Here is a 12045-nt window from a genome sequence, read left to right as displayed (position 1 = left end):
AAACCTCACAAAGATAAGCGTATACAGAGCCGTTGTCATACCCACACTCCTGTTCGGCTCCGAATCATGGGTCCTCTACCGGCACCACCTACGGCTCCTAGAACGCTTCCACCAGCGTTGTCTCCGCTCCATCCTCAACATCCATTGGAGCGCTTTCATCCCTAACGTCGAAGTACTCGAGATGGCAGAGGTCGACAGCATCGAGTCCACGCTGCTGAAGATCCAGCTGCGCTGGATGGGTCACGTCTCCAGAATGGAGGACCATCGCCTTCCCAAGATCGTGTTATATGGCGAGCTCTCCACTGGCCACCGTGACAGAGGTGCACCAAAGAAAAGGTACAAGGACTGCCTAAAGAAATCTCTTGGTGCCTGCCACATTGACCACCGCCAGTGGGCTGATAACGCCTCAAACCGTGCATCTTGGCACCTCACAGTTTGGCGGGCAGCAACCTCCTTTGAAGAAGACCGCAGAGCCCACCTCACTGACAAAAGGCAAAGGAGGAAAAACCCAACACCCAACCCCAACCAACCAATTTTCCCCTGCAACCGCTGCAACCGTGTCTGCCTGTCCCGCATCGGACTTGTCAGCCACAAACGAGCCTGCAGCTGACGTGGACTTTTTACCCCCTCCATAAATCTTCGTCCGCGAAGCCAAGCCAAAGAAGATATATACAATCTTGTTGGAAGAAAGTACAATTGTTTCTGGAATACCTGTATAAGATTAAAATACCTTTAGATCCGACAGTATTTTTATTGGGTAGTGGTCTGGGATTAGATAAATTTCAACTTGCTTTTGTATATTTAGCATTATCTGTAGTGAAAATATGTATTGCTAGTACGTGGAAAGATACGAATATGATTGATATTAATAGATAGCATAATGAGATGAAATATTGTTTAATAATGAAAAAAACACATATGTTTCACATAACTATAGCTTTTTTATTAATAAGTGGTTATATTCAAAATATTTACATTGATTAGATCTTAATATGTATGCTTAATTTTTATTTTTTTTTCTCTTTATGGCTCTCCTTAGGAGAGTTGGCTGGAAGCAGGGTCTTCTTTTTTTCTCTTTTTATTTTTTCTTTCTTTATTCTTATATATATAAAATATATCATTCATGTTTAGTTTATTGATATGTATGTTACATATTATCTGTATGTTGAACAAATAAATAAAGTTTTTAAAAAAACCTTCTGCGGCTTCATTCAATTGTGGGCAGAGTATTTCCATTTCCATGCAGTTATGTGCCCTGACATTATAATTTCAATAGTGCAACTGTAGAAATTGGTAAGTGGGGCAGGTGACATGCCAAATTTCCTCATGCTATTCAAGAAATAGAGCTGATGGATCAGTAAAGTTCATGGGAATTATTTACTCCAATGGGTTTACCGATGTCTATTATTCAGTGGATAATCTTGTAATGCAGACTGAAGTGTCTTCAACCCCTTCTTATGAACGGCTTTTCATCAGCTATTTAATTTTATTGACATCATACTAGAGGTTGTTTTGCTCGTACCAAGTCACCTGTATATCTATCTCCGTTATGTTTCCTGACCCGTTAGTGTTAGACGTTTGCAATTTGCAATTGTAAATATTTTAGATTAGTACTTTGGTGTTGCATTGCAAATACAGCACATTTTTGATCGTGACAAGACAATCTGTGATTGAAACAATTGGACATGCCCTCTTTTCATATGACGTTTATGTCCAGCATTACCTTCATATCATCCAAAAACTTCCTCTCCTGCTCAGGCTCTCATAACATGCCAACAGTGTGCACACTCATCTATGTTGTATTTAATTCTTATTTCATTCATTTTAACATTCAGTTGGTTAAATTCATTCGATTGCTTGAACCATTTTCTATTAATTTCACTACCTCCAGTCCTAAAATCCACTTAATTCTGGACCGAAAACTTTTGATTATGATTGTGCATTGTTATTCCTTTCAGATGAATATAAGTCCCCCACGTTTATTATAAAATATGGGTGCTCTTCTACTTCTACTTGGAGTAAAACATGAAAGGTTCCAGATGCTGTGATCATAGAATAAAAACAAATAAATGCTGGAGGGAAACAGTAGATATCAAACCGACTTTTCGGGACTGAGCCCTTCATTAAGGTAAGAAGGACACTGAGTCACCCGCTGAGTTCCTCCAGTATTTCTGTATTTTTCATCTACTTTTTTTGCTATGTTTCATTTTTCCTTTGTAAACCTCACTGCAGAAGGTCTGATTACACTTAATTTATTTTGCCTGCAGCCATGCTGGTTTTCTGCACACTTACTGTATATCATTCGATAGGCAAGTGAAATTATTGTTAAACTTATTTCATTTTTTCTCTCAGTACCTATCTAATTAGAATCCTGCAATAAAAATTTTGTCTGTACCCTTGTTAACATTTCCCACCACCCACCCTTAACCAGCTTCTTTTATTTTTCTAATTCTTACTGATATCTTTACATATAGCTTTCTCTGTTTTTAAACATTTCTCACCTTATCTAAGACATGCTTCAAAATTATTGGCCTTTTAACGAAGACAAGGGCAAGATCCAAGAGAAATTCAATGTAGGACCGAGGGATTAGTGAAATTAAAACAATGGCTTGTGTCAGGAATGAGTGAGTGAGTGAGTGGGTGGGTGGGTGGGTGGGTGGGTGGGTGTGTATTATATGAATATGTATACATTTATATGACCGTTATAGTACTTTGTGTTTCTTTTTGTGGTGTTATTTCAATAATTTCAATATAATATATCTCTACCTATTGAGTTATCAGGTGCAACTCTGTGGCTCAACAACGGAACATTATATTAGTGTAACAAGATTGATAAATCCCCGTTATGCAATGATTAACTATAATTTTTTACATCAATTATATTTAACACCTGAAAAATTAAAAAGGTATGATTTTCATGAATCAGACTTGTGTTTTTGATGTGGTGATACGGTTGGAACATTTTTTCATGCTGTTTGGTCATGTATACATATACAATCTTTTTGAAAGAAAATTCAATCGCTTTTAGAATACCTGTATAAGCTTAAAATACTTTTAGATCCGACAGTATTTTTATTGGGTAGTTTGCAACCTCTGAAAAGCTTGGGATTAGATAAGTTTCAGCTTGCTTTTCTATATTTAGTTTTATCTGTAGCAAAAAAATGTATTGCTAGTACATGGAAAGATACAAATATGATTGATATTAATAGATGGCATAATGAGATGAGATATTGTTTAATAATGGAAAAACTTACACATGTTTTGCGTGATAATTATAGTTTTTTATTAATAAGTGGTCGTTATATTCAGAATATTTGCATTTCAATTTACATTGATTAGATCTTAATATGTATATTTAATTTTTCTTTAATTTTTTTTTCTTTTTTCTTTCTTTATGGCTCTCCTTAGGAGAGTTGGCTGAAGGTGGGGGGGGGGGGGGTCTATACACACACACACACACACACACATATATATATATATATATATATATATAAAGTAACGTTCATGTTTATGGTTAATTATTGTATATGTCATGTTATTTGTTTTTTGAACGAATAAATAAAGTTTTTTAAAAAAGGGATGGTTATAGAATTCCGGAGGAATGGCAGAGCTTACCTCCCGGTCCGCATCAAATGTGCTGAGGTTGAAATAGCAGACGGCTATGTGTGCCACGGGGTACACATCTCAAATGACTTGACCCACGTTGATGAGTTGGCCAATAGAGCAGAAACCAAAAACCAGCATCCAATTAACTACTTCTACAAATGCACCATTGAAAGCATTCTGTCAGGTTGCATTACTGCTCCCTCCAAGGCAGCAAGAAAATGCAGGCGGTTGTGAGCATGGCTCAGCCCATCACACAAATCCACTTTCACCATACGCTTCATCTGTAGTCCCTGCCGCCTTGGGAAAAGCAGCCAAAATATTGAAAGACCCATCCCGCCCCGCCACAATTTCTTCACTCCTCTCCCGCCTGGAAGAAGGTTCATGACAATAAGATCACGCGCTACCAGATTCAAAATGCCTTTTTCCCACCATTATTAGAATTCCGAACGATCCCTAAAATTGTAAAATGTTTCCATTGCTCCCTATCAACTAATTTCTCTTTGCAACTCTGCACTTTCCTACTGTTATACGGTGTCTTATTTGTTGTCCTATATATAAAATGTCAACTGATGTGCTCGCTTAATGACATCTGTCACTGAATATTGATATACGTGACGATAAATTTAAACTTCAAACTTTCACTTGCATCCTCTTACGCGGATAAATATCAGCAGTTGGAAATCTAAAACGAGGTGGAAAGGAGTGTTCATGGAAGTGTGATGAATGTGAGCAAATTAAGAAGATGTAATCCACCCCAACTGATTGTTCAAACACTTAAAAACACGCGGATGCTCCCTGATGCTGAATTAATCTATACTTAATACTTTAGTAGAAAATAAAATATTTGACGGTCGGAGCTACAATAAAACTGAATGAGAATAGATTAATTTATCTCCGACACAAGCTCTGAGGCGAAATCTAAAGCTTAAATGCAAGAGTGCAGCGAACTGTGGACATAATCTCCAATTTAGGCCTTATCTGTGCTACTCATGATTTTATATCCATCTCCAATGTCCACGCAGCATCTTGCAGTGCAGGGGAAACAACCCAGAGCTCTCCTAATAAGTCGGGCCGCCAGTCCGGCAACATCCACGAAAAAAGAAAATCACAAATACACCAGATGCTGGAATCGAGAACGTGAGCAGAGATGGAAGGCCGAACAGTTGAGCTATGTTGTCGCTTCAAGCTTGGGTTCAGGCTGCCAGCCATCTGATTTCTCTCAACATTGCCATGGAGATATCTCAGTCCTTGGCTCGTGTATTGCCAATGTACACGTAAATTCGAGGAATATATATATATATTTTTTTAAAATTATATTATATTCCTAGTAAATAGCATGAAATCCAATGGCATGGACATTGAGGTTTCTAGTTTTAAGTCACCCCATTCACAACCAGTTCAAAAGTTCCTATCTCTAATTTACTGCTCCACCTCCTGTTCCGACTATTTCCTCAAATCTCTATCTTCGCAAACTATCCCTGCCTGCAGCCGTTCTCCATCTCCCAACATCTGTCCAGTATTCTGTCACTTCATGGGCCTTCCCAGCCCTTCCCCTTGCCCCTTTTCTGGGCTTGATATTCCCCTTTCGCACTCGCGATGTAATCTCCCTACCCGAAACACTGAGGCTTTCCAACTTCTCTTTTCTTTCACCCAACATCCTTGTGAAATTTATCTTTCTTTTTTTTGTGTGTGTTAATTATATCCATTCCATGGTTAAAAGACCACATCTGCAGGGAATAGTGATCTCATCAACGACTTGAAAATTTTAAGAGAAGTCCAACTCTTGAACTCAATTCACTTCCTGCAGGATGTCTAAGAGCAGCAGACAAACGCAACACGAATAGCTAAACTCTTCCCTCTAAGTTGCGCATTACCCTTTGTTCAAATTTAATCAAATCTATCTCCATTACTAAGTTGAATTTCAAAAAGTGTTGCCCAGCAGAACTAGCAGGTTATCTTCATCAGAGGGTACAAACAGTCCGCACTCTGTAATTTTTCTGCGACAATTAGAAGTGGTGATTTCATCTGCGACATTCAGACTCTAAAAATGTTTTAGAAGAAATGTGATTGGGAGTAGAATATAGAGAGCAAGTTGATCCAGGGAATTATTAAACCGTGCAATCACCGAATATTTAGAAGGTCGATGAATTAATTGTGTTGAGGCACAAAGAAAGGACACCACCCAGTCTCTTCCTACATTACATTCAGCGATCGATCACTCTACAGATCACTGCTTTTGAAATAAACAATTCCTTGTATTACTCAATTAAAACTTATTTCTCGTGTTCCTGCCTGCTCTCACCCGCAGCATTCTGTTGTTATCCAAAACACAGTGCATAAGGCAACGAAGCCCTGTGTCATTTGCACATTATGAATAACAGAAAACAATAGAACACCCCCGAAACAAATCCCCAGCGAACACCACTACTCATCTTCTACAGGGTTTACATCAGTTTTCCGTATCAAGTTTAGAAAACTTTCTATCTTTGTTTTCAAGCCAAATGTTCTGTTCTCAGTCCAGCCACTTTAATGGTACCTGATGAGGCGCTTTCTCTAAACCTTTGAACATTGCACAGTGCGCATTTATCTTACCCACTCAATTCGTTTGCTTGTCAAGTCATTACATTAAATCGATGGAACAATATTTGCGGGTAAGGATTCTTATCCTTCAGCTGGCTGTGCTTGACCTAATTAATTTATTTTACCTCTTCAGATAATTACCAATCCCATTTCAATATGATATTTGGTTTTTTTTACAATCTGGGCACCTTGGGCTAATTTAACTTGCAGGACACAAATAGCCTCTAAATTTTGCACGTCCCTGTAATATGTTCAACAGAAGTTTGACAATATTTGTTACTCATTCTTTTTTTCATTTGGTTTGAACAACATCAGAGCAAGTCTTCCCCGATTTCTTTCAATTCAAAAAAATTTAAAGTCAAATTTTGTTTGAGAAATTTGAAGTCGCGATAGCCACATTGAAAATCGGAAGCCCTGATTGTTTGTGTTGCACGAAAGGCAATCAATCGATTGCATTCAGTCTCGTCAATATAGAGTCCTGTCCAACGACGACGTGCTCATTATAAATCCACCTTGAAATAAATACAAATAATTCCCAGAAGCCTATCTCCGACGTCTTGGTTTTACCAAGGACGAATGGAGATATATATTTTAGTCCTTAATAAATCCTTTGCCGTTCATCTTGTTCCGTGTGATCTAATCTTTCACTCCTTATCCGTGCTGTAAACGGTTATATGGTTATATAGTTATATCTGTTCGTCACCAATAGCCACAGGGAACATATTCCCTCACTTGGATTTCCTGAAATTCTTCTTATAGAGCTGCAATGTGGCCTAGAAAGGGATCTCCATCATCACTAAAGATACTTAATGTACAGTTTTATTTTAAGTGAACAAAAAGTGTTTCAGAAGCTGAAATTAAGACAACAAATCACTGTCAAAGCCAAATGAAATGTCTTAAATATAACTGGCAATATTCATTTCTACGCGTTTATTACGTTTTTCATGAGCTAGCAAGTCTAATACAGTACTATTCAACAGAGTTAATTTTGGTGTGTGTGTGTATCTCAAGTTAACAGTGTTTTAGTTTTAACTATCCTGGGACAATAGTAACAGAAGTTTCACTTCATGTCTTGTCTTTTTGTGACACTGGACCCTTGTCCAATTTTTACAGTGTTTTATTTGCGTTGAGAACCAGGTGAAGCTAAACCACAATGCAGTTATTGTTATGTGTGTTTAAAGTCGTACACAGACAATGAGCAAATGTTCTGAAAAATGCTGGACACAACAGTGGCACTTTTGTGTGGAAAAATACAGTGCTCAAAACATAATGACAAGTTACCACATAAGGTGGTCAACTGTAACCAATCATAAGTGTGTCGGTTCTAACAATTTCCACGTTGATAATCTTTCATTATCTAACCTGGGAATTCTTGTTTAGAAAGAATTTTAAAAATAACCAACATTATTGAAAATCTTCTGTGACATCCTGGTCAGAAAATTGGTTGCTGAAAACTAACTTGCCAATGATTTTTATATTTGGGCAAAAGAATATTTACATTTTGGAAATGTCTCTAAATAAGCTTTTTTTTTTAAATTTTGGGTTTGAAATTAAGTCCATATTAGCAGTGCCTTGCTGACCTGCTTCATCACCATTGCTACATTTTACTTCATTATGTACTTATTCTTAGATGTCAACATTCTAAATATGATGTGAGACACTGAACTCATTGCCTATTCGTCAATTGGCCATATAATTTTTGATATCCTCAGTGGGTACAGAGACCTTTGGCAATTGGGATGGATGTTCTTGTCCTTACCTAATTTTGACAAAAGATGTTGAAGAGGACTAAAGCACAAAATGTTATATCGTCCGATGCGTAATTTGACATTTTTCATGACACAACGGCAAACGCAACCATGTTCATACAATCGAATACAGAAGGCTCCAGATGCTGGAATCTGTGTTAAAGCAAACTGCTAGAAGAACATTAAGAAGGTACTGTGGGGCAAAGAAGTGGCTGACATTTCAGGTCAAAACTATGTATCGGAGATGAGCATGCAAAGGGAAGGTAGGAAACATTTTTCAAACGGAACCGAGTGGATGGGGATGGAATGGTGTATTAAGAGGTTTAAACTTGATAAATGGACAAAATATCTGAGTGGAGAAAGGCAAATGGAATTAGGCGCGAGAGGGTCCCAAAACGAAGAAATTGCGATTGGGCTGGAAATCGTGATTAAAATGAGGCGAGACAGAAGAGTGTTGACGGGAATGGTAGTGGTAGTGGAACAATCCTAATCCCCCACCCCCACCCCCAAAATAACATGGAAACTGTCGTTCCAGCCATAAATAGCACACTTTCCTGCACTGTCCAAAACGTTTTACCCAGGTTTTATTAATTTACAGGAGCTAACATAACTTGCTTTGTTATTTTCCATGCCCTTTCCGCCTTTTATTCCTGGGACAAATGCACGCTAAATTAGTGTTTCTCATGAAGACAGATGAGATGCATTTAAAAAAAGTTAATACTTTTTCAAGCTGGGTAGTTTCATATTCTCTCATCAATGATTTCATTCACGGTTATTGTTACAATTTCAGACAAATGCAGCATTTTCATTTTATCTCACACAATGATATCGGCACGGTTGTCAGCCGTTTCATTTTTTGCTCCTCAATTATATTCAAGTATGTCCATTTTCTTTAAAAATGCATCACGATGGTCAGGTGCAATTGATCGTTACAACACTTAAGTTATACACACTGACAAAGGCTCAGCCAGGCGTTTGGCTACTACCTCAGAAGGGGAGTTAATTGACAGATAACTCATCGAATCTACCAGCTGAAATCAAAGTTTATTCTCAAACATGGTGGCGTAAGTGATTGAAGAAGCAATTCAGGACATTCAAGGTTAAATGATTGCATACTTTGCGACTTTAAGTGACATTTAGGAGATCAGGTTTCATTTTTGTCACAGAAAAAAAAATCAAAGTATTGGTCAAAATAAATGTGCATTGTCTCGAAATATCATAATCACTTACCAGGCACACCAATCAAATAGTACATTTTCTTGAAACGGTCCTCAGTGGTGAAGGGGAGATATATTAGCCAAACCTCTACTTTTTAAAAAAAACTTTATTTATTTGTTAAAAAAAATAATATCACATATACAATTAACCATAAACATGAACGTTATATTTTATATATATATATATATATATATGAAAAAAGAAAAGAACACCCCCCCCCACCTTCAGCCAACTCTCCTAAGGAGAGCCATAAAGAAAAAAGAAAAAATATTAAAGAAAAATTAAATATACATATCAAGATCTAATCAATGTAAATTGAAATGTAAATATTCTGAATATAACAACCACTTTTAATAAAAAAATAATTATCACGTGAAACATATGTACGTTTTTCCATTATTAAACAATATTTCATCTCATCATGCCATCTATTAATATCAATCATATTTGTATCTTTCCACGTATTAGCAATACATTTTTTCGCTACGGATAAAGATAAATATACAAAAGCAAACTGAACCTTATCTAATCCCAAGCCTTTCAAAGGTTGCAAACTACCCAATAAAAATACTGTTAGATCTTAAACTATTTTAATCTTATACAGATATTCTAAAAACTATTGAATTTTCTTCCAAAAAGATTGTATGTGTATACATGACCAAACACCATGAAAAAAAGTTTCAACTGTATTGCCACATCTAAAACACAAGTCTGATTCATGAAAACCATACCTTTTTAATTTTTCAGGTGTTAAATATAATTGATGTAAAAAATTATAGTTAATCATTGCATAATGGGCATTTATCAATCTAGTTACACTATCATAACAGATATCTAACCAATCATCTTCTGACAAAATATAACCAGTATCTGCTTCCCATTTACTTTTAGATCTATCCCAACCCTTTTTATCCATACCATTCTGTAATATTTGATACATAGATGAAATATAACCCTTCTCTGGTACCTTCATAAAAAAAGTCTCAAATTTAGGCATTTCAGGTAAAATCATATCTCTACCAAACTTACATCTTACCAAAGATCAAATTTGATAATATAAAAACAAAGAATTCTTATGAATACCAAAACCTTCTCTCATCTGATTAAAAGATAAAAATTTACCCTCTTTAAAACAATCTCCCAAATTTTTTCACACCTTTAAATCTCCAATGCAATAAACTTCGATTATGTATTGAAAAAGGAATAAGTTGATTATTATACAAGAGTCAAAGCCGATCATTTACCCCTAGAGCCTGTCATTTTTCTTTATCCATAACTTCATTAAATGTTTTAACATAGGCACATTATATTGTTGAAACAAATTTATATTCCATCTAAACAAAAATTGATGTATTTCAAATTCAGAAATATTTGCCATCTCAATTTTGGCCCAACTAGGAGGCCATACCAAATCCATCAATGAACTAATAAATTTAAGTTGGGCTGCTTCATAATAATTTTGAAAATGTGGTAAACATAATCCCCGTAACTCATATTTCCAAGTTAATTTATGCAAAGCCACTCTCAAAAATTTACCTCTCCATAAAAACTCCCTATCCATTTTATTCAAATCTCAAAAAAAAATATTATCAGGTAAATACGGAATAGATTGAAATAAATATTGTATACGTGGAAAGATATTCATCTTAATTGTATTTATCCTACCCATTAAATTAATAGGTAAATCTTTCCATTTGATCAAATCAATTTTAATTTTTTTCATTAACGGAACATAATTTAATTTATATAAAGATTGATAATTAACATTCAAAATTACACCCAAATATTTAATTCGATCAGTCCATTTCAAATTAATAATATTCTTATAAACTGAATAATCTCCTTCACTTACCGGTAATATTTCACTTTTTTCCCAATTAACTTTATATCCAGAAAGACATCCATATTGTATTAAACACTCCTTCAAGTGCAAAAGTGACTGAGCTGGGTTTATTAAATACACCAATACCTCATCAGCAAATAAATTAATTTTATACTCCTCGTCTAAAATTTTCATACCTTGTATCTGTGTATTTTGTCTTATCAATTGTGCTAAAAATTCAATCACTAACGCAAACAAAGCTGGTGATAAAGGACAACCCTGACGAGTTGATCGAGATAGCTTAAAGGGTTCAGAAATCAAACCATTCATCAATACTCTAGCTACCGGTTTACTATATAGAGCCCTAATCCAACCAATAAAAAAAGGACCAAACTTGAATTTCTCCAAAACTTTAAACGAAAAGTTCCATTCAATTCTATCAAATGCCTTTTCTGCATCTAGTGATATCACCATCGGATGATCTGAAGATTGTTGAAATCTATTAATCAAACTAATCATGCACAAAATGTTATTTGAAGCATATCTATTCTTTATAAAACCTGTTTGATCGATATGAATCAACTTAGGTAAAAATTTAGCCAATCTATTCGCTAATATTTTAGCTATTATTTTATAATCTACATTTAACAACGAAATTGGTCTATATGAAGATACCTTCAAACGATCTCTATTTTTTTTTGGAATTACTATAATTAAATGACTAGAACAAGACTCAGGTAATTCAGAATGTTCTCCAACTTGACATAATACATCCCCAAACACTGTAGATAAATCATCATAAAAATCTTATAAAATTCAACCAAAAATCCATCATCACCAGGCAATTTACCGTTCGGCATTTCCAGCATAGCAATTTTTATTTCCAAATCAGTAAATGGTTCTTCTAACTCCTGGATATCTGCATTCTCTAATATCGGTAAATTCAACTGTGATTTTAAAAAAAATGAATCGATCCAGTTTCTTGTTTTCCTTCAGATGTATATAACTTTTTATAAAAAGAGTAAAATTCATCATTAATCTCACAAGGTTTACGTAATAAGGGAATTCTGT

Source organism: Narcine bancroftii, chromosome 5 (assembly GCF_036971445.1).
Source record: "Narcine bancroftii isolate sNarBan1 chromosome 5, sNarBan1.hap1, whole genome shotgun sequence".
Classification (NCBI taxonomy): domain Eukaryota; kingdom Metazoa; phylum Chordata; class Chondrichthyes; order Torpediniformes; family Narcinidae; genus Narcine; species Narcine bancroftii.
The sequence above is the reverse complement of the archived record's forward strand: the minus strand, read 5'-3'. Positions refer to the sequence as shown.